The sequence below is a fragment of the Pleurodeles waltl genome, chromosome 4_1, assembly GCF_031143425.1.
Source record: "Pleurodeles waltl isolate 20211129_DDA chromosome 4_1, aPleWal1.hap1.20221129, whole genome shotgun sequence".
NCBI lineage: Eukaryota > Metazoa > Chordata > Amphibia > Caudata > Salamandridae > Pleurodeles > Pleurodeles waltl.
The window spans coordinates 532,326,786-532,352,448 of record NC_090442.1 but is presented as its reverse complement, the minus strand read 5'-3'; the positions used below and the strand labels follow the sequence as shown (position 1 = coordinate 532,352,448).

At 43.6% G+C, this 25,663-nt stretch overlaps 1 protein-coding gene across 19 annotated transcripts in view; it reads left to right on the top strand.

Moving 5' to 3' along the window:
* The window catches only part of LOC138287896 (neuronal cell adhesion molecule-like), a 799,924-nt gene that overhangs the window by 269,357 nt on the left and 504,904 nt on the right, over positions 1-25,663 (top strand). For all 19 annotated transcript variants that reach the window (XM_069228880.1, XM_069228863.1, XM_069228870.1 and 16 more), the window contains exon 3: positions 24,136-24,236. The gene's annotated coding sequence lies outside the window, so the exon portion shown is untranslated. The remainder of the gene's footprint in view (positions 1-24,135; positions 24,237-25,663) is intronic.

Here is a 25,663-nt window from a genome sequence, read left to right as displayed (position 1 = left end):
TGCATGCAACTGCTGAGAAAATAGAGAGTCGGGAGTATGAATATTAATTGACTTACACTGACTCAGGAAAACAATTTATCATATTTCTGAAGTGTCAGTATTACAATAGGTAACTCACACATGGTAGGAGATATGATCTATGCAGTGCGAATTGCTTATAGAATATACATTTTAGAAAAAATAGCTAGCACTTTTCACGAGATCCAAACTGAGACTCAGGTTATGCCTATCCTAGGATTCCTGGATGCTGCAGCATGGCTGTCAGTTGTCAGTCTAGCTTTCTAAGGTGCTTCATATTCACTTTTAAGTGTGGGTAATATTATCCTGCTCCATATTTTCACAAGCGATCCAAATGCATGTTTACTGTTTGCTTAAAATACTCTACGAACAATATATTGGCATTTTACCGTGTGGGCCTGAAGTCTTGATAGATAGCCAGGCCTGTCAAAGAATAGCCATAGACACATTCTCAAGACACATATTTAAGACACATACTCAGTGATTATTTAAAAGACAAACACTGTAACCATATTCACATAATATTTATAAGTGAAAGTGCAAGTCCATAACTGGTCACAGGTTATCAAAACTAAATTAGGGAGCACCTTTAGTCATTTGGCATGATTACGGCACTGAAAAGGACATATTGTAGGTGCATAGAATACATATTCGTCGAAACATTTGATTCAAGCAGCTATGGAATCCCATTTGGTGATGATCAAGGGGCTCGTTTGTATATTAGATGTTGGACCTAAGATCAGATACACTTTCTGTGGTCACGCTTTCAGTATATTGAGTTTGACACAAGGCTAGGCTACAAAAGGGAGCACAGTAAAACGTTCCCATGTACTGCTGGTCAGAGGTCAGGATGGTGCTGCTGCTTCAGGAAGATGGACTCGCCCGACAGACAGTGCATGGCCTTCTCAGATCCCGTCCTGATGCTCTCAGTAGAATTGTTTGCTCGGCTCAGCAGCCAAGGCAGGCAGAGAAAAAGTTAAGTCCATTTGCTCATGCTGAGGTAAGCTCTTTTGCTAAGGTAGGCCCTTGGAGATGTTGTTTGTTGGTCTGGCTAATAGTATTTGATCAATATGATCGGCTTTTAAAAGAAAACATCCGGAGCGTTAAATATACATTGAAAAGAGGAACCTTTCCAAGAAGCAAATGCTTTGTGATGGCTTCAAAGTAACGCACGGAAATAGAACATAATAACAGCTGCATTTTCAAAATAAACAGCAGCATTTTTGTAGAAGATGGAGATGAATTCGATAAAGTAATGTCACTCTCAAAATAATTGCCTTGGAAGAGATGGAAATTCTATTGATCCACATACCCAGCCAATACATTTCTTTCTGACAGTGGCCTTGGGTCTGATCCACACAGTCGCGTGTGTCTTGTAGGAATTGCATTGCAGCTGGGAGCATCTGTCCCCAAGGATGAGTCGTGCACAGTCTGTTCTTGTGCACTAAGATTTGCTCTGGGACAAAATTGTGCATCAGTGATTAGATGTAGAGTTGGTGAATGGAGGCCGCGGCGGCAGTTAAGGTTGGGAGAAAGTGGACTTTAGTGTGGGTGAAGCTTTATTCGTTCAAATGAAAACTGCATTTAATCGCTTAATTTTAGAATGTATTTCATAATTGTGAATGTAAGTAAGTCACTTCATATTGAATGCGTTAGGAACTTCGAGTTTGAGGGCTGACTGTGAGCAAGCAGGGGCTGTCTACAGGGTTCCACTAAATGAGGTTGAATGGTGTGAGTGTCAGGATGCAGAATGTGATTCTGCTACTGTGGGTCGATGGCCCACATTCAGGATCCATAGAAAAGTAGTATGTATTTCATAATAGTGAATGTAAGTAAGTTACTTGGTAATGAAATTCAAGTTTGAGGGCTGACTGTGAGAAAGCAGGGGGTGTCTACAGGGTTCCTCTGAAGGATGTTGCTATGATGTGAGTGTCAGGATGCAGAATGTGATTCTTCCATTGTGGAGCGATGGCTCACATTCAGGATCCTTCGGAAACTAGGCCAAAGTAATGGCAGAAGATTAATGGTACTTAAACTGCGCTGCAATGGACGTGGTTTGACGCAATAACTAAATATCACACAACAAAGAGCTGCAGTCCGAAACAGGTTAGTTAGCCAAACGCGGTATCATTGCATTTAAAAAAAAAAAATTTGTTAAGAACAGTATGTATAAAATGGCGATTTCACTTTTTGTTGAAGAATAAAGAAGTTATCACTACCCTATATTGAATGTAACGTTTCCAAAAAAATCTATTAATAAAAAGATGGTCAGGTTATAAATAGATCGGACCTCCGCTACAGGAAACCCTGAATGATAGATTTCACATACATATGTATTCAACTTGGATGATGCTCATATGGCACATGTGATGGTACAATGGACTGTTGCATCCACTGGAGTGATTTGTATTTGACACTACCATCACAGATTAGAATCCTTGAATGGCAAACTAAGCCTTTCATCCTCCAGAGATCGATATAGTGGAAACCACTCAGAAAGGTAACAAACATCTGCGATTCAGCACCAAGATACCCAGGGTGAATGTGCACCTGACAGAATTCTGACGCACTAAAATATACACAATATACACTAATAGTGCTGTGCGGGATAACACAGCAATGAAGCAGTAATCTGGTTGACACACTAGTGGTCATAAACCCTCTCAGTATATGTTTCCCTTAGTTTCATTGTGATTGAGCTGCTGGAACACAGACGCCTTGTGCCAACAGGCCAGTCACAATACAACCTTTTGACTTCATGCCACTAGCTAGAGGAACAGCCCAGTTGCTACTTGTGAATTTAGAACTTTGTCAGGGGTGCTAGCGGAGGATTTGAAAGAGAAGAAGCAATTTAGGAGTAGCCATAAAACATCAGCCGGGGTGAAAGTAAAAGTAATGTTCTCCACAGAAGACCAACAGATCTATTTTGGCAAAATGGGATTCCAGATTTAAGGTCCCTGTGACACCAGTATACAGGACCTTCCATTCTGCTCAACATTATTGTGCTGACCACAGTTAGCACAGTCTTCATGTGTGTCAGGGCAAGACATGAATTCATTTGGTGCCGGGTGTCACAAACAAGATGCCCATCTTAGGAGAATTACCAAGGAATGCCCTTCATCATCAAGGAGGAGATGATGGTTATGCCATTTATTTGGATAATCAGCTGGGCATTTGTAGCATAAGCACAACACAGTGATAACCTCACAGCCATTCTGCAAACACATAAACAGCTCACCACATCAGGATGGCTTGTTTCGGAAACCCCCATTCAGGGGGATGACAGATTTATTGCAGATTAGTGCAATTTACTGCCTACGTGTAGGCCATGGTTGCTGACTAGTGCAATCTACTTCCTACATATAGGCCATGGTTTTCGCCATTTCAATGCTCACTCGCATTGCAGGTGGGTCAGCATGATTATAGTGTTATTCTGTAAATTGGAGTTAGAGGAGACATTGTTTCCTTGCCCTTTCCGCCAATCTGGTTCCAAAAAATTAGAATGTGAGCAGGAACATAATTTGTACCACCCACTCAGTCTGTGGTGTTTCATTGAGATCCACCAATGGCACTGTAGTGCGAAAACTGTGATGACCCAAAGCCATTCCAAAATTCTGCAATAGTGGCATGTGTTGTATCCAGTACTGTTCTCACAGATATTGTGCGGACAGCTATTCAAACCACAAGTGTAGATGATACATGATTGTGTGCACTTTCGTCTTCTCAGTTAAGTCGCATGTCTGTGGCATTTCCTAGTCTCCTAGTCATGAAGACAGATAAAGGGATAGAACTAGGAGTCACCAGAAAATTCCTTTTTTTGTTAACAGCTGAAAGTCTGTTGAATTACTGTCTTGATTGCCTGATGGAAGAGTAACACCTTTCAGAAGCCACCATGTCACGTGACGTGTTCAGTGTGACCGTAAGAGGTTCCTAAATATAGGAGGAAATCTCCTTGACAATTTTGTAGCCTTTGATTGTACGAGATACATTTTTTGAAGAATGCAAGTACCAAGCTCCACCTGACATCAGAAAAGAGAGTGAGCCAAGCAAAAAGAGCCAAGAAGGAATACAACAGTCTCCACCTTTAAAGGATCCAAAAATTAGTGTTAGAATAGTAGCAAATTGGCAATTAGCACAATGAAAAATAATTGAACAAATGTGTTGTGATGCTTTAATCCCTTGAAAAATGCATTTAACATGATTTAACCAGCAACTGGCATCTCAGGAAAAACGTTTTTCTCATCTTGGATGGGGGATGTCAGATTATTTTCCATAAACCACCATTTTGGAAAGGGTGACTTGTAAGAATTGTCCATGGCTCCTTGCAGAGGCACGTGCTGAGTTGTGATGATTCAAAAATGTTTGCATGTAATTAATTTTACCACACGTCACCTGCTGGTGATATGCATTTGTTGCACATGGTAAATATATTTATGGATCAAGTCAACATAGATAAAGTTGTGATAATCCGGATGACTGCTCATAAGGAAACACATTTTCTGTTTGGACCAGAGAGGAATAGAGTGATGTTTATAAGTGTACAGATCCATAAATTACATTATTTCGACACCTTATCGGTCTGTTTATTTGAAGTGAAGTAATCCAGCTCTAAAACTCGGTGTGCAGCCTGCGGCTGCGACAGAGGCCCTTGCCTCCGTTCACCTGTCAGTGGACCCCTCATCAAATCTATAGATCACTGCCAGCTTAGAAAGGATCATGCTAACAAAACAGCTTTTTCGACATAGCAGGAGCATTTGTTTCAAAACTGTATTGTCATTACATGGTGTAATTGATTTTCAGAAAAAAAGAACAAAATTAGAACGTTTTTCTGAAATACCAGAACATCAGTGGTCCTGATGTGCTAGGGGTTTTGTTTCCCTGTATGGTTTTTTTCTTCCTGGTTCTACCAGGCCTCACCTGACAGTTGACTGGCCTGCCCTAAATAGAGTAGGCTGTCTGAGACATTGGCCCATTCAATTTTAGAAACATGTCCTCCACCCAGTCCTGCATGGATAGAAGAATCTGCATCAATCGGTAGGTGTCCTTATTGCAGGTTTTACGAATTGCTAAAGTGAATCTGCACTCATATATCAAGGCATTTACTAATGTACTTTGAAGTTATAAGTACAAATGGCTTTGTGAATCAGACCTCTAAGTGTGTCTTTGTGAGAACCTGGAACTCACTACAACATGTAGCCATGGGCTCGGAAGTACATGGTGTTAATGTTCTTGCCCCGAAGGAAGAAACCGTAGAATAGCTAAATACTTTCACGTTGAAACTGATACGTATGTTTTAAAGAAATAGCAATACTAGAAGAAGGGAAAACACTAGACGGAAATGCCAGCAGCTATGAAACATTTGTGGGCTCCATTAAAAGCAAGGTACATTTTGGAAAGACGTCTTATATATCTGTTTGTTGTGACACAGAACCTCTAAGCTTTTCAGGATCAGAGTACAAACCACCTTTGTGTGACTGTCCACACTTATGTGTAAGGGAGCCTTTGTTATAAGAAGACATAACAGTTTTCTTTAAGTTAAACAACTGTTCTTGAAATATGATGCTAATTCATTTCGATGTTTCAGTTATGTAAACGTAAACTTTGATTGAATTAGAAATCTTATTTCAGTTCTAGTTATTTGGTGTCTGTTCTGATGTTAGTATTTTGTTTGAGAGTCTGTTCAGGTAGGACTCCTTCTGTTTTGGGATAGAGGTTCAGAAAGAATCCTAGAAGTACATAATGGAATGTTGAACTACCTGAAACACTCATTGCACATAATGTATGACTATCAAGTTTCCACCATATGGAAACGTTTGCATGTCTAAATGATTACCACAAGTTCATTCGTATATATAATTATTTTTTCCACGTGGAAAATAATTTTATCTTTAAAGAAAACCCTTTCTCTACACACAAATTAAGTAGGAGTTGCATCCTCCTCTTCTCCACCATGAAAAGACAACTACTCCTGCTTTTAACTGGAGCACATGTGCATGAGTTGCCAATCTGGGAGACTGCCTGCAAATTGACCGTGAACACCCGCACACTTACAATTGTGTGAGTGTTCACTGCAATTTGCAAGGCCACTTTCCCTCAAAGGCCTACATTATCAAACCCAGACTGTGAAAGCAGTGGTTCCATCATACTCGCAGTGTTTCCACATTTGTAAGTGTAATTACGCAGTGAAAATCAGCAGACCCTTTTGTGCACTTAGATTCTAGCTAGCTTCACAAGTATGCTAGTGCATTTGAAACCAATGAGAAGAGACATCATGGGGCCCATTTAGAGGTGTCATATGAAGGTGCGAAACAGGAATCTATGCAGCCTGGCTTTCAGAGTAAAAGCCCTGGAGGTTTCTCTCAGGTGTAAGGTTCATGTTTAAATGCAGAACTCTGGCACTCCTTATTCTTTGTGGTGAGCCTGACCATGGACCTGAAAACATGATGGTGGTTCTAATCCAGTACAGTACTACTTATAAAACTACGGTGGCTTCAAGGCACATGGACACAAGACAAGTATGCTTTCATCAGGTAATGAAGCACTGTTTCTCTCACTCAGCTTCTGGCCTTCGCCTGCAATCTAAATAATCTACACACCTTCCAAGCAAGGTAATGCGAGCAACAACCAATTTCCTATCACCAAGATGTGTGTTGTGGATATGTTTGTGGTGTGGTTATATTGTATGAGTTTCAGAGCAGCAAGCTCGATAACATGTTGCAGCAGCAGTTTCAAACTCAATCTGCAAGGTTAAGTTAGTCATCTTTTTTCAGATAATGACCAAAATCGCAGCAAAACACACTAGGCAAGAAATTGATGCAGAAGAAAACAATTGAAGGACAAGGATGGCATTGTGAACGTTAAATGTAGGACTAGGTCGTGTTTATTCAGGATTCCAGGAAAAGGCACAAAAGCAAATACATAGTTGTGAATTCCCATAATTTTCCATTCTTTGCTATTGACAGACAACATCTGTGCTCAAAAGCGGAAAATACCTTACTTGTGGGACGATATGCGGCATGGTGTCATAAGCATGGGCATCTCTTTTGAATATATATATTTAATAATTAGCCGCACCGGTGTGAAATGGGAACATGACCTATAACCCTCGTGCTTCATTATAGTTAAACTCAAAACATTAAACGCACCATCACTGGACTTCTTCACCTACAGCTCTATTTGAATGACAACACACACTTCTAAAGAAATAGCAATAAAAACAAAACGAGTCAAGCCTACCCGTTTCCTGGTAACATCTTGCCAATAAATTCCTAAAAATGGAGTGCCTGCGCCTTAAAAGAGCACAGTTAACACTAGCACCACCTGGCTTGCTCTTTCACTTAATAGGAAAAAAGACACACCACATAAACATGCTGTTAGAAAGGGGGTCTCATTTTGGCAGTCAGTTTCACCCTGCGCAAGTAGGGACCCTCACTCCAGTCAGGGTTAGGGAGTCACACTTTTAGGATAGCCCCTGCTTACCCTCCTGATAGACTGGCATGAGCAGTCAGACTTATCTCAGAGGCAATGTATTAAGTATTTGTACCCACACACAGTAACACAGGGAAAACAATACAAATGGACACCATACCAGTTTAGAAAAATAGCCAAAATGTATGTGAGTAAAATAAGAGCAAAACAACAAAAATCGAACATACTCAAGCAAGAATGTACATTTTTGAAAGATTAAATCCCAATAGAAGCATTTAGAAACACAATAACTCCAACTGGTGTTAAAATGGTGTCGTAATGGAGTCGTTCCCAACAGTCCGATGCGACTCGCGAAGGAGTGCGGTGTTGGTCAAAGAGTCACACGGACCCCAGGTACAGCACCTGAGGAACGAGGCAGAGTCAAAGACATGGCATGGAGTCAGGGATGAGAGGCGTCGCTGGAGCCAGTGCAGTGTTGGATCCTTATCGCTATGCAGGAGGTGAGTCGTCGATTCTTACTGAGACACAGGGAAGATGAAGTGTCGACTCCTTACGGAAGCCGCGGAAGTGAGGAGGAGTTGTTAGCGAGGCATCAGTTCCTTATGATCCAGGGGGGGTCGATGAGTCTAGCGGGTCAAGACGCGATGAGGCAACTTTGCAGTGTCACTGTCACACCATAGGGCCACAGGCACTGTGGCGGAGTCGGGTGTCAGGAACGTCAGTAAATCGGCAGTCAGGACTCACGATGTTGTGGGGCTTCAGAGGTGTTGAGGCAGCGTCAGGCCTGCGGTGTTGGTCGTAGACGTCACACTTTAGCGGGACCACGGCTTCAGGTGCAGGCAGCGGCGCGGAGTTGGCAGCAGTCCCGGTTCTGGAGTCATCCGGAGTCGGTGTGCCTGCTTCTTCTTGTTTTTCTGCCAGACTTCATTCCCAAGGGCCCAGGAACTGGAGTGGGCATCTCTTGGCAAGTAAGGGGCCTCAGAAAGAGAATCCAGAGGCTGGTAGGTGAAGTCGTTGATGTCCCTGAGACTTCTTAACAGGAGGGAAGCTCAGACCAAGCCCTTGGAGAAACTTCACAAGCAGGATACACAGCAAAGTCCAGACGTTGTCCTCCCAAAGCAGAAGCAGCAACTGCCGGCCAACCCACCAAAGCACACACAGCAAAGGGGCAGTACTCATCCTCACAGTTCTTCAGCTCTTCTCCTTGGCAGTGTCTCCTCTTGTCCATTACTTATACTCATTTCTGCCTTTGAAGTAGGCACATTTCATTGTAAAGTCTTTGTAGTGCACAAGACCCTGCCTTTCCTGCCTAGGTCCCAGACACACTTTAGGGGGTTGGTTGGAGACTGCATTGTATAGTGCCCACTTTCTAAAAGTGGCATTTTCAAACTTACAATCTAAAAACCAAAATCACCAAAAGATGTATTTTAAAATTGTGAGCTTAGATACCCCAAACTCCACATCTCTATCTGCTCACAATGAGAAATTACACTTAAAAGATATTTCAAGGCAATTCCCATGTTAACTTATGAGAGAGATAGGCCTTGCAATAGTGAAAAACGAATTGGGCAGTATTTCACTACCAGGACATACAAAACACACCAGTACACATCTACCTTTTAAATACAATGCATCGTGCTCATGGGGCTACCTTGGTCCCACCTTAGGGGTGCCTTACATGTACTAAAAGGGATGGTCTGGGTCTGACAAGTGGATGTACTTGCCATGTTGTTATGGCAGTTTAAAGCTGCACACACACAGACACTGCAATGGAAGGTCTGAGACATGTTTACAGGGCTACTCGTGTGAGTGGCACAACCAGTGCTGCAGGCCCACTAGTTGCATTTGATTTACATGCCCTGGGCTCACAGGGTGCACTATACTAGGGACTTACTAGTGAATCAAATATGCCAGTCATGGATAACCAATGATAATCATAATTTACACAGGGAGCACTTGCACTTTAGCACTGATCAGCAGTGGTAAAGTGCCCAGAGTACCAAAACCAGCAAAAACGAAATCCAGCACACTGTCAAAAAGATAGGGGAAAACCACATCAGGGATGTCAGGTCTAATACATGCCATTTTGAAACCCTATGAGTATAACTTAGTTTTTACTCAATTTTCCATATAAAGTATTTATCTACATATAAACTTCTCAAATAAACAAAGTGTGCTTCTAGTGCTCATGGGCGTAGTAGTTTATTAGATATGTTCAAACTTGGATGTCCCATTTGTTCAAAAGTGGGAGACTGAAATGTTTGATGCTTTCTAATCTGAATTATCTATGATATATATATGTATATGGTATTTCTATCAGAAGCCCCTAGCTAAAAGGCATTGGAGCACTGTGTATGGTCAAAAGACACATTTCTTATGCAATCACATTTTAATTGAAAATGGAGATGGTTTCAAGAGTGTGTGTTTTTAGTGTGGGTGCTGCGTTCCTGTGCCAGACTAGGGAGCCAAAAGCAGTCCTGGCAAAAAGGCTCAAACCACCCCCTCAGTCTTCTCAGGCTATCTCTCTCTTTTCATATATCCAGTCTCTCTATCTCCTTTCCTCCATCCCTGATCGCTTTGTCTCTACAGTCCCTCTCTCTCCAATTCTCTTCTTTAAAGCATCTTATTGCCTGCTGCAATAAACATTGGGGAGCCATGAAAAAGGGCAGAGGCACCGGAAGTGGCCCTGGGTTTTCAAAACTGACTTCTAAGGGCTTAAGCCCACTGGTAAAATTCCTGGTGGAATAAAAAGCCTTTCTGGCCCTGCCAATTTCACTTTCTCCTCATTCATTTTTCCCTTTTGTGGAGCCTGAGCCAAGTACTGATACCTTCTTTTTAGTTAGTGTCCTTTCCCCACCTCGCAGTGGGACTGAGACCCCCTCTCCCATTGTTGGTGGCTCTTCTGTTGCTTACCCTCACCCCTCCCTCGTCGTTGCTTGACTTTTGTTTTTGCCAGCACCATGCCCTTTCCTGCGTCATTGCTTTCACAGTTGGTATTTGCCTGGTGTTCCTTCACCTGCGTCTCTGTTGTTGTTTGCCTAATAACACCCACCACTACGCCCCTCCCACCCTACTCTCACCTACTTTCACCCACTGTTTCTTGACCCATCCTACCCCCGTTAAGTTTTAGGAAACCAGGCAATCAGTTCTTTAGGAATTGCAATGTTCCGACCAGAATGTTTTGGAACATTTTGGAACACTGTGCACAGTATTTTGATTTATCTGACAGCTATTCCAATGCTTACGTTCCAATATTCATTCACCGAACATGTTACGCCTGTCCTCCCAAGACATTATGGTAAATCCAGTGCAATAGTTTCACGCACATTGTGATAGCTTTAAGAGTCAAGTACTTGATTATCCTGTGCCTCTTACAAGAGAAAAATATTCCTTTCATATCTGCTTAACTACTGTTTTCTGTAGTTGTGGTGACATGTTAACCAAAACACCTCCAGGCAGAAGGGCCTCTTTAAACATTTCACTGTGCCAGTATTTTTTCTGGATTGGAAAACACGCATATGAATAAAATGGGCACCAGTTAACGAGGTTACTTACAAACCTAATTTGGAATTTTTTGAAATTTGGAAACTTCATCTCTTTCAAACGTTAAGGCATCTAGGGGCATTAATGACCTACTTCTATCATTAAGCCCCCGTTTTGCCAGTCTGGATTCCACCATGCATATTTTTCTTGACTATGTCCCTTGTATATTGTAGGGAAGAAGATATGAGCAAAGAAATTTTTCGTGGCATCTAGTGCATCATTATAACAATAATCAGATTTTAACATTCTTAAATGGCGACAAGAACAGTATTTTCAAGCTACATAATTCACCAAACCCTATCATAGCGGACTCCCTTCTTTCTGCCAATAATCTATACCTTGGAGATCTTCCTCCTCCCAAGCAGCTTCGTGTTTCAGTAAATAAACTTCAAATGGCGACTGTGCATTTCCCTCCTTGGCATCTTCTACCCGGTAGTTTTACATGTCACAAGTACTGCTGAATGATAAGTAATGGCAGCTAATGGTGTTTCCTTTACAGGACCCCAACTGCTCTTATGTCTGTGGCAGCATTTCCTGGCTTTATTTTTGAATTTGCAGATTGTGCACGTGGCTTTTGGCTCTTGAGGTGACTGACCAAGAATTAGTGGCAATGATAGGAGGATGCGAGGGACCTTGTATGTCTATGTATCCAACTAAGTGATAACATGGCCCTTGGAGTGATCATGTTTCCATAAAGATGTCATGCTCTTGTAGTTCACATACTCAGACTCACTAGAGTCCACTTGCCTGTTTAATGGGTGAAATATGTGTTCTTTCTGTTGTGTTAAACTGCTTCTGCTGAATGTGACTGGCTTGGTGTATTATACATGTGCATTGGTGTCAGTGAGCCCTGTTCTGCCTTAAGTTAGTAGTATCATTGTGTAATACATGTGATCATACCTTTTAGTAACACTTTCAGCAGTTTAAGTGATTTGTGGGTGTAATTTGTGGGTGTATTCACGGGTGACGGAATTTATATTCATGTGCGCATTTATATTGGTTGTGGGTGAGGTCATAACTGATGATATTTTCTCCAAACCAGTGTAAGTTATTAATATCACTTCATCCTGTGAGAAAATATCTTTTAGATGTTGTTGTTTGAATAATGGTTAATTTAGTTCAAGATCTGTTATTTTTAGGATGTTTGCTGCCAACAGGATGAAAAAAGAGACTTGTGAATCGTGGTCAATTATTATGTTTTTTTTAATTTGGGGGACTTAATTGTTTTAGAGGTGTTACCTACAGTCGAATTCCTTATAGGGGTGGGTGGAATTTGCAGAGTTTCACTCCATGTAATACCATGGAGTTACATAAAAACTCTGAGGTTCTGGGGCAGAAATATGCATCTCATGCTCCTGGCTCTACAATTTAGTACCAGTAGTCCAAACAGTGCTGAAAAATCAGCACAAACCAGCACCATGCGGTGCACAAGAGTACGCCGCTATTCACGCTGATTTATAGAAAATCTACTTAAACAGCAGCAAATTTACTTGAGAAGCAGCGATCTCACAGCAACCTTTTGCAATCGCCACAACAGAAAATGGAGCTAGAGGATGCCAAATCTCGCTCACATTTCTGGAGCCTCGCAGGAAAAAGTTCTGCAGCGCGAAAATTGGTGAAATTTGGCAGGAAAAAACAAGGAGTTGCCAGATTCCACCAATTCTACAGGTGGAATGAAAAATTCCACCCATCCCTACTTAAATTAGCATTTTGCAAAGCATTTCCCCTTTAGTTTATTCACTCTACTCCGCTGAGCTGATGTGTCAGGTATTTTTGGAGTTTGTTCCATTTTGACTGAAGTCCGCCGCCATAATAGTTCTGTGGTATCAACATTACATAGTGACAACTGCTTGTGGTGATATTTTTTCTTGTCATTCTTCCGACCTGTGACTTTTTAATTCCTGCCATTTTCTCTTTTATAGACCGTCAAAATTACAATTATTTTTAAGTTTGGCGGCTTTGTTTACGGTGCGTTCTAGTGCTCTTTTTTGTTACTGATGCTGTTTGTTTTCTGCTGTATCCGTCTCCATAATTTGTGTTAGTATTTTTTTTTTGTTTCTCCTTGTTTATATTGTACACATTTCGCTAACTACATTCTAGGTCAGTTAAGGCCTGTGGCGACTTTGTACATAGAGTGGATCTCTACGGTTTTAGTAATTGATTACAAATTGCACTTATCACTAGTCTCCGGGTCTTGTTTATCATCAGTGTTAGAAATGGGGTCATTGGTTGGCAGTCAGGATACCCCCTGTCCAAGCAAGGACCCTCACTCTAGTCAGGGTAAGTCACACACAATCCAAATTATCCTGTGCCCACCCTCTGGTAGCTTGGCACTGAGCAGTCAGGCTTAACGTAGAAGGCAATGTGTAAAGTATTTGTGCAATAAATCATACAATAACACCATATAGCACCACAAAAATACATCACACAGTGTTTAGAAAAATATATGATATTTATCTGGATATTTGCAGGTCAAAAACGATCAAAGATGCAATAAGAAAATGTAAAGATATCACTGAAAAGTGATATAAAGGCCCTCATTCTGACCTTGGCGGGCGGCGGAGGCCGCCCGCCAAAGTCCCGCCGTCAGGTTACCGTTCCGCGGTCGAAAGACCGCGGCGGTAATTCTGACTTTCCCGCTGGGCTGGCGGGCGGTCTCGTTCAGACCGCCAGCCAGCCCAGCGGGAAAGACGCTTCCACGATGAAGCCGGCTCGGAATCGAGCCGGCGGAGTGGAAGCTGTGCGACGGGTGCAGTTGCACCCGTCGCGTATTTCACTGTCTGCGCAGCAGACAGTGAAATACATGTAGGGGCCCTCTTACGGGGGCCCCTGCAATGCCCATGCCAGTGGCATGGGCACTGCAGGGGCCCCCAGGGGCCCCGCGACCCCCCCTACCGCCATCCGGATCTCGGCGGTCCGACCGCCGGGATCTGGATGGCGGTAGGGGGGGTCAGAATCCCCGCGGCGGTGCAGCAAGCTGCGCCGCCGCGGAGGATTCAATGGGGCCGCGGTACACTGGCGGGACCCCGCCAGTGGTGCCGGTCCGACCGCGGCTTTACCGCCGCGGTCGGAATCCCCATTGAAGCACCGCCGGCTTGTCGGCGGTGCTCCCGCGGTCCTCCGCCCTGGCGGTCAAAGACCGCCAGGGTCAGAATGAGGGCCAAAGTGTCTTAAGTCTTTTAAAAGCAAACAAAGTCTCCTTCAAGCACAAAGTACCTGCTTTGAGTGAAAAATCTCCGCAAAGGGCTGCAGAGGAGGAGATGCGTGGAAAAATGGTGTGTGCGTCGGTATTGCCCCTTCACACACGGACTTGCGTTGTTATTTTCCATGCGGGGAAGACGGTGCGCCGTTTTTCGGCGCGCGGACGTCCTCCTCTTCGGGTTGCGGGGTTTTCAGACGCCCCTTGGTCTGTGCGTGGAATTCTGGGCATGTTGGCAAGCTCTGCGTTGTTCTGGTGGGCTATGCAGGGAGATTTCTCCCTCACGGCAGGTGCAGCGTTGATTTCCCCTCTGGGAGTCGGGCGTCGTCGTCCCAGGTCGGCTGTGCGTCGCTCTGGTGGGCCGCGCGTCGAAGTTCCGGTCGCACCACAGGCGCCGCGTCTATCTTTTCCGTGCGAAGTCGTGCATCATCGCCCCGGGTCGGCGTGCGGTGAATTTGTCACCGCGGAGCAAGGTGTGCGTTGAATTTTTCGCCACACAAGGAGCCCAGTTACAAGAGAGAAGTCTTTTTGGTCCTGAGACTTCCGGGAACAGGAGGCAAGCTCTATCCAAGCCCTTGGAGAGCACTTCTTCACCACAGCCAGGGAACAGCAAGGCAGGAGGGCAACAGCAAGGCAGCAGTCCTTCAGAGAAAGCAGTCAGGTGAGTCCTTCGGGCAGCCAGGCAGTTATTATTGGCAGGATGCAGGTTCTGGTTACAAGTTTCTTCTCCAGGAAGTGTCTGAGGTGGTAGGGCAGAGGCCCTGTTTTATACCCAAATGTGCCTTTGAAGTGGGGGAGACTTCAAAGAGTGGCTTAGAAGTGCACCAGGTCCCCTTTCAGTTCACTCCTGTCTGCCAGGGTCCCAGGAACAAGCCCAGGAAGACCCATTCAAAATGCAGATTTATGCAAGTGAGGCTGAGTACCCTGTGTTTGGGGTGTGTCTGAGTGAATGCACAAGGAGCTGTAAACTAAACCCAGCCAGACGTGGATTGTAAGGCACAGAAAGATTTAAGTTCAAAGAAATGCTCTCTTTCTAAAAGTGGCATTTCTACAATAGTAATATTAAATCCAACTTCACCAGTCAGCAGGATTTTGTATTATCATTCTGGCCATCCTAAATATGACCTTCCTACTCCTTTCAGATCAGCAGCTACCACTTCAATAATGCATGAGGGTAGCCCCAATGTTAGCCTATGAAGGGAGCAGTCCTCACAGTAGTGTAAAAACGAATTTAGGAGTTTTACACTACCAGGACATGTAAACTACACAGGTACATGTCCTGCCTTTTACCCACACAGCACCCTGCTCTAGGGTTTACCTAGGGCATACCTTAGGGGTGACTTATATGTAGGAAAAGGGGAGTTTTAAGCTTGGCAAGTACTTTTAAATGCCAAGTCGAAGTGGCAGTGAAACTGCACACACAGGCCTTGCAATGGCAGACCTGAGACAAGGTTAAGGGGCTACTTAATTGGGGGGCACAACCAGTGCTGCAGGCCCACTAGTAGCATTTAATCTACAGGCCCTGGGCACATACAGTGCACATTGCTAGGGATTTATAAGTAAATTAAATAGTCCAATTGGGTATGATCCAATGTTACCATGGTTAAGGGGAGAGAGCATATGGACTTTAGCACTGGTTAGCAGTGGTAAAGTGCGCAGAGTCTAAAAACCTGCAAAAACAGTGTCTAAAAAGTGGAGGGAGGCAGGCAATAAGTTAGGGGTGAGCACCCTAAGGCTGTCAGGTCTAACAATCAGGTAAAGTGGTCATCAGTCGGGTAGATTAGTAACTACATGGGTGTCTGTGGAGGTAAAAAGGGGTGGTCAAGCCAGCCAACTGACTTGAAAGTCGATTTGAAATTTGCTTTAAAAAAAAGTTGCTGAACTTATGTGACAGCTTGCATTAAGCGATGCACCTGTTTCCACTTGAATACACTCCTGGTGGGACCCCATGAGCTTGATGTGCACAGGGATGTTCATGTGCTGTAAATCTTACAGATTATATCAAGATGTTAAACACTCAGGGTGGATAATCATGTTACTGATAGAATTTCATAATACATCGCCTGCAGCCACTTCCTAAAGTTGTTGGTAAAAAACATGAGACTTTTTTTTTTTAATAGATTTCGCTTCTGTTTCCCAGTCAACTTCCTTTAGGCAGAGTGGTCCTCCTATCCTTCTGCTGAGGGGCTCGGTCTGTCTCACAACTTCAATGTACTTGCAGGCTAGCACTGTAAGGCAGAAGCTACCTGTGGCCAGCACCTTGGAATCTACACGTACATGGTGGTGAGGCTGACCCGTGTTACTGGAATGTGTGGAGTTCTGTTGGATGATTTTGTCTTCCACTGATTTTCTGTATGTATAGACCTTTGCTCTCTCCTTGAGGGTGGGACATCCCACCAATTTTTGCGCAACGCAGCTATCTTTTAATATTGTCAAAGACGATTTTCATTAAGATTATCTGCTGTTTTCCTTTATCAATATTTTTGTAATTTCCCGGTAGAGCCTGCTACAATTAGTTTTACGGAGTGATACTGGACAGAAGGAAACACATGGATGACATTGTCAAACGGGGTTAGACTCACACCAGGGTAACGTGGATGGTAGGGAATAAGACGAAACAGCTCTTTCCCATGCTCACTACTTTTCTCTTCTTTCAGAGGCCCAGATAATATCACACTGTTGACCTGGCAAAGAATTTGGCGTGGAAATTGTGTGCAAGGTACTGAGAGAGAGTGCTGTGATGTTGTGGGCCCAAGGCCCACATGTTAGTGAAGGAACGCCACAGAGTCAGGAGTAGTGGAGGTAACTGCAGTGAAAGCTGCTGTTAATTAGCATGATCACCTGATTGGTGGTCTGTGCTACACTGTGACGTTTCCTCAGGACACTACATTCTTCCCAAAAAACACAAAAGAAAGTTACAAAATAAACAGAACAAACAGGACACTGCTGCGAGTACATAACTCTCAAGTGCCAATCAGCAGAACAGCAGTGGACAACTGGATGAGTGATGTCAGCTGAAACAGAACAAGAAGCATTGCTAGAGTTCATAATTTAACAAGATGCTGGTCAGGGTACAAACACTGATGCTGAGAAGTCCAGGATCTCCTGATAACATCTCTGTTGCCTCATGTCCAGAGAAGACAGAGTTTAAAAGGAATGGTGTTGCCAGTTGGGTAAAATAATTCTGATGGTTGTCGATGGCTTGCCCACAGGGTTGCTGAGGTTCTTCCATGGTGCATAGATGGTTGATGTACCAGTAAACAGATGTCCTTCACATTCTAGTGTATCTGAGCTGCTGGTGCTAAATGTCTTCAGACTGTGCAAAACACTGATGGTTCGTTATTTGCAAGGCAGCCAGTAAAAGGTTTTCGATGGCTGCTCTGGGAAGCTAGTGGTAGAGACTTTGTTGGTGTGCATGTGTGGCTTACTCGTGGTTCTCCCACTAGAACTTCTCGGCAGTACATCAGTGGCCTGCACTCAGTCAGTAGCATGAGTTTGTTCTTGTGGTGGTGTTATGGCTTGAGCAAACATATCAGAGGCTGGATTCTTCATCTCTACTGCACAGAAGCGGTCTTCATGTTCAGCAGTGTGGGTTGACAGGTCTCTCCCTTCTCTTTCTTCTAGATACTCGGTGTGCGCCTTCTTCACAAACTAGCTCACTGTGCCTCTGTATGATTTAATGTCCCTGGAGTAAATGTGAATAGGCTCCGTATCACAGGGACAAATCAGTCTGATATGGCAATCATGCCACCTGTTCTCTCTTTTCAGGGAGCTTTAGTGAGTGATAGAGTGCAGAAACAGGGAACTGTGGTCTGATGCAGCTGACAAGTTATGGCTGTAGTAAATGCAGAGGCATGATGCATCATTCTTGAGTGGCTGTCAGAAGTGGCAGGAATGGTAAGAACAGATGTGCTGTGGCATTTCAGAGGCTAGCTTCTTGGTACTAGAGCCTAAGTTGTGATGTGCTGAGTGCTTTTTGGTGCTCGAGCATGTGCTTTGCTGGCATCAAGTCTGATTGGTGGAGGCTTTAGCAGTCTGTTTTGGCAGGCCTTTTCTAGCAGCCTGGGGCCTGCCTATTGGTGTTTACTAAACACACACTGGCTGAAACACTTTTTCAGCTCTCCCTTTACTAGTAGTCTCTTTTCCATGTGTACTTTTGGTGCAACATACCTGTGTTGTCATCAGCTGGGGCTTGACCCATGCTGAACTTTAGATTGCTTACAGGAGCAGCAATGCAGCCAGCTCTTTGTATCAGATGGAGGCAGCAATTTAATACCTACGAGAGTGGTAACACTAGGGACCATAGCGCAGCCAATGTAAGGACTGGTTGAAGTACTGTCCCTTCACCCTCAGGCCTGATCAAATGCAACACGAAATCAAACTGTCTCTTTCAAATCCTCTTTTTTGTATTAGGACGCTTGTCATTTTCTTTTTGGCAGCAGGGTGGATGGAGTTGTTTTAACCCCCTCAGTTTTAGTAGAGGACGGGTGTAGTCAGAAGCCAGTTCAGCTCATGTCTGGAGATGGCTGCAAGTGCCATTGAAATTTATCAAGGCATGTTAAGGCTTCTTTTGCAGACTTTGAAGAATACTGCAGATGCAGCGCTACTGTACACCTGATGGGACAGCAGGGTTCCGCCAGCCAAACTCTTATACAGAGGCCGTGTAAGAGGCCAAGCTGTAGCAGGGGAGTAGCAGCAGTGCACCAGGTCCTACTTCCTCTCAGGGCTGACCAGCTTACGGGGCGCAGGTGAGCTTCCTCCAAGATGACATCAGGACTCAAAAGCTGTGAAGCATTCAACTCTAGTCGGCAGCTTCCATGTGAGAGAGCGCCGTCCATGCTGTGATCTCACTGAAACTTGCTCCCGTTATCATGATGAGTCCTTCACTCTCTAGCAATGCAGGTGCTTGTGGTGGAGCTCTCACGATGGGCTGCAATATCACTGTCTCTGCAGATAACGATCTGATGCCCTCCTGGCTGCAGCATCAGAGGCCAGACAGAAACAGCAGTTTCCTGGGACACTTCCAGGCACAAAATGCAGGGCAGCGTGGGGAGTGCTTTCTCATGGACCACTTTGTCCCATAGTCAATGGCACAGAACGTTAATCGCGGAGGGCTCTCTTCTCTGTGGGTGTAGGTACAGAAAATGAATGAGTAAAATCATTAGGCTGAGGCTGCTTCACCTGCCCATGGTCGACAGGTGTCTTTTCTCCTGTTGTTTGTGTCAACATGATCCCCCACAGTTGCAAGTGTCAAAGGGTGGGGTGCTTCTCTCTCTAGCTAGCCTCCTCTACACAGTGGGTGGTGGTGCCCCACAGGCACTTTAGTTATCGAGATGACCTACAAAGTATCTTGTAGGTGAGGCTTGAAGCCTGGTTTGCCGCAAGTTACTGCCTGGCGTTCCCAGGGACGTTTTCGTGGATACAGTAGTAATGGGTCAACAAGATCCCTGCTAACATGGGCGTCAGTGTTTGCTGACAGTAACCCTCCATGTGGCCCATCACAGGGTTGAAGAAGAAGCATCGCAGGTTGAAGAGGGCCCCACCATGCTGACAGCCACATTGGCAGGTGGGCTAAGACCCCTCATTGCCAGTGTTCTGTTGTGGGCCCTCCGCCCACATGCTAGTCAAGGAACGACACTGAATCAGGAGTACTGGAAGTAACTGAAGTGAAGGAATGCACTTCCAGCTTCCTTTTATTAGAAGAGTTACCTGACTGATGTATACATAGCCCTCTGGGAGGGGGCCCCATTGTGACATATCAGCAGGATACTACAGGTGCAATCATAGTTCTCCGTAAAAACAAAAAGTTGATGCTCAGGTGAGAAAGGAAAAATACAATAGTTCCATTCTGTTGTTGTGCACTTGCCGCACACCTTTGCACAAAAAAGAAACAGACAGATAAATACATACTATTCAAGCAAGCAAGTAATCACACTTTTGTTTGCAGTTATATTCTGCACCATGCACAATTTTGAGCTCCAGCCAGGACATCGTTTGGCTTTATTCAGTAAACGTAGTTAGCACCACCCAGTAAGCATGGCCCCTTGCGCACTGAAACATCACTTTTTGTGACGCTCTGGTGGTGCAGACTACAGAATCATATCTGTGAGATCATGCAAAGCCACTTTGCATTGGTTTGAATGGCCTCATGGATATGGAGTAAGGCAAGGCAGCGCAAATCGCCTTACTCTGCGCTTGGGGGTGCATTGGATGAGCATTGCGGTGGGTGCTCCAATGCAACACCCATGGAGTTTGATGCTTCCCCAGATTTACAAAACCATGTAAAACTGGCGATGTGCCAAAACCCTATGCCTCCTGGGGTAGGGGTAATGAGAAGAAATATGTTTATTTCTCCTAGTTTTTTCCACTTTCCATGTGTGCTACATTCTGCAGCACACATAGAAAGATGAAAACGCCTCTCAGAATTGTTTTTCTGCAGGAAAGTGCCTCTTATAGCGCACAAACAATCCTGCCGACAACACAGGCACACTCTCTCCATCGTTGGCGCCAGACTGCTGAAATCGCACCAGCACAGGGGGAAGGGAGAGAAATGCACCATATTGTATAATTCCTGTATCCCTGTAATGAAGGCCGAAATGAGGGCCTTAGTTTGTACGACATCTCAGTACTGTAATGCATCAATTGTGGAAATCTTTGTGCAATCTACAGGTAACTAGTTTAAATATCAAGCAGCTGATTCAGTCTTTCATCTTTTGATGATGATAAAATGTGTATCATGAACAGCGTACACTAGAAAACTGCTATTGAAATCCATTTCCCCGGTGACTGTACCTTCCAGTTTGGATTTGTGTTTGTTAGAATGGGGAGTACCATGCAGTTTCGGCATTACAGTATGTTACGTTTTTCCCATCATTAACATGTATAACTCGGAATCCGTCTGGTCCTTTTTCCCTCTGCAAATGTATACCATAAAGAGTGAAATAAATGACCTAGAACCTGCACAACACGTCCAACCGCTCAAGAGATTGATTACTGTAATTACGGCGGCTAATGTTCTTTCCATCCAAAGCTGTGTCTGTTGACTGTAGAAGTAAAAACAGTGAAAATGCCATCAACACCTCAAGATGAGAGCTGCTAAGCACTTTTGCCTGCAATCAGCATGGCCAGGACTATGGGCGTATTCTCTTCCAGTTCGCATGGCCACTTTTCTACACAATGTGATGTTTGTTTGTTGAAGTGGACAGTATGACTGCATAACTTAAATTCATTTGAGGGGTAGAAGAGGAAAGTGTTAAAGTTTAAGGTACATATTGGTGTTTAAGTAATGGCAGTGGGTTTATTCGCTCATGCTGGTAAATACTGGTGCCAGTATGTAGATGCATACAGTTTATGTGAATATTCCAGTATGTACATTTACTAGTTTGTGTTGGTGCATAATGGTCCATACTTGTATCAGTATCCTGATAAATGTTGGTCTGTAGTAGGGTACAAGGGCTGTTACTGGTACTAATATCTAATTGTATAACTTCATCCTGTTGTATCCTGCTGCAAGTATACTTACACCTACTGAAATATTCTGGTACAAAATTGCTGGTACAGATAGATCCATAGTAGCACACACTCATTCAAACTGTTACCATTATAGAGCCAGTGGGTATTTATAAATAGGACCTAGTTTCCATAGACAAGGCATTTTTTGTTTTGCTAATATTTTTGGTGCTGTTTGACAAATCATCACAACATTTAAAAAACAAGTTTGCCACTCTCTTCAGTTGAGTGACAACCTTATAGTTATATTCACAATTTACACACACAAAACCATTGAAAATCAGCAAATGGTTTCACCCAGAAGCCACTGATCTCATCAGCTCCTGGGGTATCAGCTCCACGTTTCACTGACATCACTGCCAGGGACTAGAACACTAGAATTTCAAATGGATCCCCACAGTGGGTTGGCTTCAGTTTTCTGGGCACTCTCCTCTGTTCAGTGGGCTTGGGCATATCGATCCATGGTGCAATGTGACACATGGGTGATTGATACAGATCATTTTGCCCCAACCCTTTCCTCTTCAGGAGCTGGGAGAAGTAGTTCTAATTGCTCCTTTAGTGTGGGGGCTGCCTTTGTTCCTGCTGCTGAAGAAAATGTAATTACTGGGCACATCACTGTGACACAAGGCCTGGGCTCTGATTCTGAGCTGAGCCTGGAAAATATGGGAACTCTGAATGACTCATAATACGCACAGTTATCATTTTGGAAATTCCAAATTTGGTTTTCTCTTATAGGTTACCTACAATTCAAGACCTCAGTGGTCTCTATAGGCCAAGAAGAAGTGAAACTACATTCTAAGGCAGATACCGCCTTATGTGTATAATGGACTGTCACTATAGTTAAAACATTAAAGCACACTGACTTTCCCTAACAAGTGTACATTATTATCAAGAGGCCTATCCCAGGTGAATACCTAACCCTGCAGAGTTCCTAGTGAGCCAGGCTACATGTGCACTGTTACTGGGCTGTGCAGAACGGTAGTCTCCCACGCGCAGCCCATACACGTGTGCACACGCATGTGCACACATGTTTATGTGTAACTAGCTAAGTGCCTCTTATCCTTGCTGCGTCGAAGCAGCCTTATATTAAATGGCAGTCACTGGCGCTAAACATGTGCAGACCATATACCATGTTATTACTGTCGGTGAGATACTGGTAGTGAGACTAACCAACAGTAAAAGGTCAAAAAAACAGGTGATCAGAAAAGCAAAAATATCTGGGTGTGCTGCAGGGACAGAACCCGAGCAACAGGGGTCAAAACAAATCTCTGCATATTGTTTGTGTCTCCTTCTGTTTTCTCAGACGTGAACTTATACTGGCAGGATCATCTAGAGGAAAATGAAATATGTAACTTCTCTTTGGAGTGTTGAAGCACAAGGTCAGAGGCTTCTTCACTTGCTCCAACTTCTTTCTGTCATTATAGCCTGTCACAAACCTCATTGGAGTTTGTCTAAGAGTGCGTGCCCATATGATCCCTGTGATATGTTTATGTTTGTGTATTCAATATTAACTTCCTCAGACAGTGGACACAGCACAATGTCCAATTTGTTACTTATGTGCAACACAACGATTCACTTCCACTGGTGTAGATTCATTTACATTGGTCTGGATTCCACTGGAGTCATTACATAATCCTATGTAATTGGGCTAAACTGCTGCAGATTTTTTTTTTAAAGGTATCATTAGCAGACAACTTTTAGGGTTCTACCAACATGTTAATTTTAGGTATTCAACTGTGATTCATGGAACGCGCCAAAATGAAAATGTTTTTCGCATTCGGCTGGAATTGGATTTTCTAAGCAGCATGCATTTCTATCAGCCACCTAACTGAACTGGAATGTGAATTGCATTCTTGTGGCACTTTTAAAATTTTCTGTACGCTGTAACATTATTTTCGAAGAAAAGAACCGCCTTTGTCTTAAAGTAGAGAGGTAACTGCAAAAGGTAAAAGGCCTTTTTTTAGAAAAAAAGAAGAAAAAAACATACTCTTTCGGCATATAAGGGAATACAGCACGATCTTTTCCGCTTTAAAAACGCTCGTAAAATTGTTTCTGCTTTCCTTTTCTGCTCTAATGGTGTTTAAATGCTGCATTTTATTGCCACTTTTCCAGCTGTGGATAATGGATTAAAACAAAGATTTAATGAACATGCTCATGTTTTTGTGAGTATTAATTAGGGTCAATCTGCTGAGTGATGTGGCTCAGCTTCCCTGGAGACTTGGGCCAGTGAAGCATCGATGCACAGTCAGTGCGGAGGGACGCCTGCTCCCCACTACTTCTCTTCTCTTGGTAGAGGCCTTATCATCACAGGCCGCTTACGTGGGCCAGCTACTGTTTTTAAAAATAATACTGACACCTCTTAGGTCTACGTTTACGAGCCCTCTGCTCCACATCAATTGTCGTCCTGAAATGAGTATTACTCCTCTTCTTCATTACAGACCTCACTTCTGCGTCGAAGCAAACCAGGCTTTGAAATATTCTTCATTCTCGGCTGGAGGTTTAAGGGGTCACCAGAGGCATCGCCACGTCTGGAACTGAGGTATGTACGCTTTCTTATAGTGTTAAAATGTCATGAAACTGGTCACAGTCCTTAGACTTTTGAGCGTCAAACACATCCACAAATATAGTTTTCTGGTTGTTTTGTGTGAGTCAGTTTACCGAGGGAGTTAACGCCCACCCATGGCTAAAAGGCAGGAATTGTCAGAATCCCAACAATGTCTTAAATCATAGCTGAGTCTAAGCAAGAAGGGATAGTGACTAAAATTAAAATTGTAGTCTTTTTGGGAAGACCAGCCATTATATTGAAATCTTCTGATTTTTTGCTCTGATCGAATGACACTTAAATTATACCATTACTCATTTACCACATATTTTACCCAGGCCGTGGTGTAGGCATGTATGCAGGCAGATGTAAAGGGATGTCTTGCCCACCATATCTGCCCAGCATTCAACTAACTCGGTTCACAGTTCGATTTTTGATGAGATGAAGCACCCACATTAGTGGCCTCCAGGTGATCTCTGTTGGTTTTATGTTGGATGGAAGTAGCAGGTCTCAGAAACTGTAATGGCTTTTAGTCTTCAGGTAGGATGGCTGATTGCTGTCAACTGAGTTTTCTTCTCATATTTGGAGCAGTTTGTCAATTTACATGCTTGTCATCTAGGACACTTACTAATCCAGAGGACGGTGGAAGGATGGCTTTCATAGAGTAATGTCTAGTACAGACACTCTTCATACCAATCTTTCCAGCCTCTACTGGATTACAAACGAGCTCAAATGTTCTGCTGCCAACTCTTTGATATTTTGATTCTATACATGGATATATCATTACCTGGGAAGTACTAATAAAAAATAAATACTCCCCACTTTGAACCTAAGCCAGTGGCAATAAGCAAGTGAGGTGAGAGAGCCTGACGACGTACATTGGGGAGCCCCCCTTTGGGGAATTCATAAATGTCCTTTCAGACCTCTAGTATTTTCGTCTTTTTTCCCTCTTTCCTCTCCTTCGTGCAATCCTGTATTTCTGTCTGTCTGTCTGTCTGTCTGTCTGTCTGTCTTTCTTTCCTTCTTTTTCTCCATCTTTCTTTTGGCCTGTCTCCATCCATCACTCAGCCTTTTTGAATATCCTTCTTCCATCCATCCATTCTTCCTACTCTCCTTCCATATTGATCATTTTCTTTTCCTTTCCATCCATCCATTCATCCATCTGCCTTTCTTTCTTCTATCATCCATCCATCTTTCTTGAATCCTTCCATTTGTCAGAATCATCATCCACTTACTTTCGCTCCATCCTTTCACTCTTCACTGCTTCCATCACCCTTCTCTCCGTTTATTCTCATCATCCACCCATTCTTCTCTCCATCCATGTTTCATCTTCTATTTATCCAGTCATCTCTGCATCCATCCATCCACCTTTCTTTACATTTCCCCATCCATCCTCCCACTCATCCTTCTCTGATCCCCTCCAC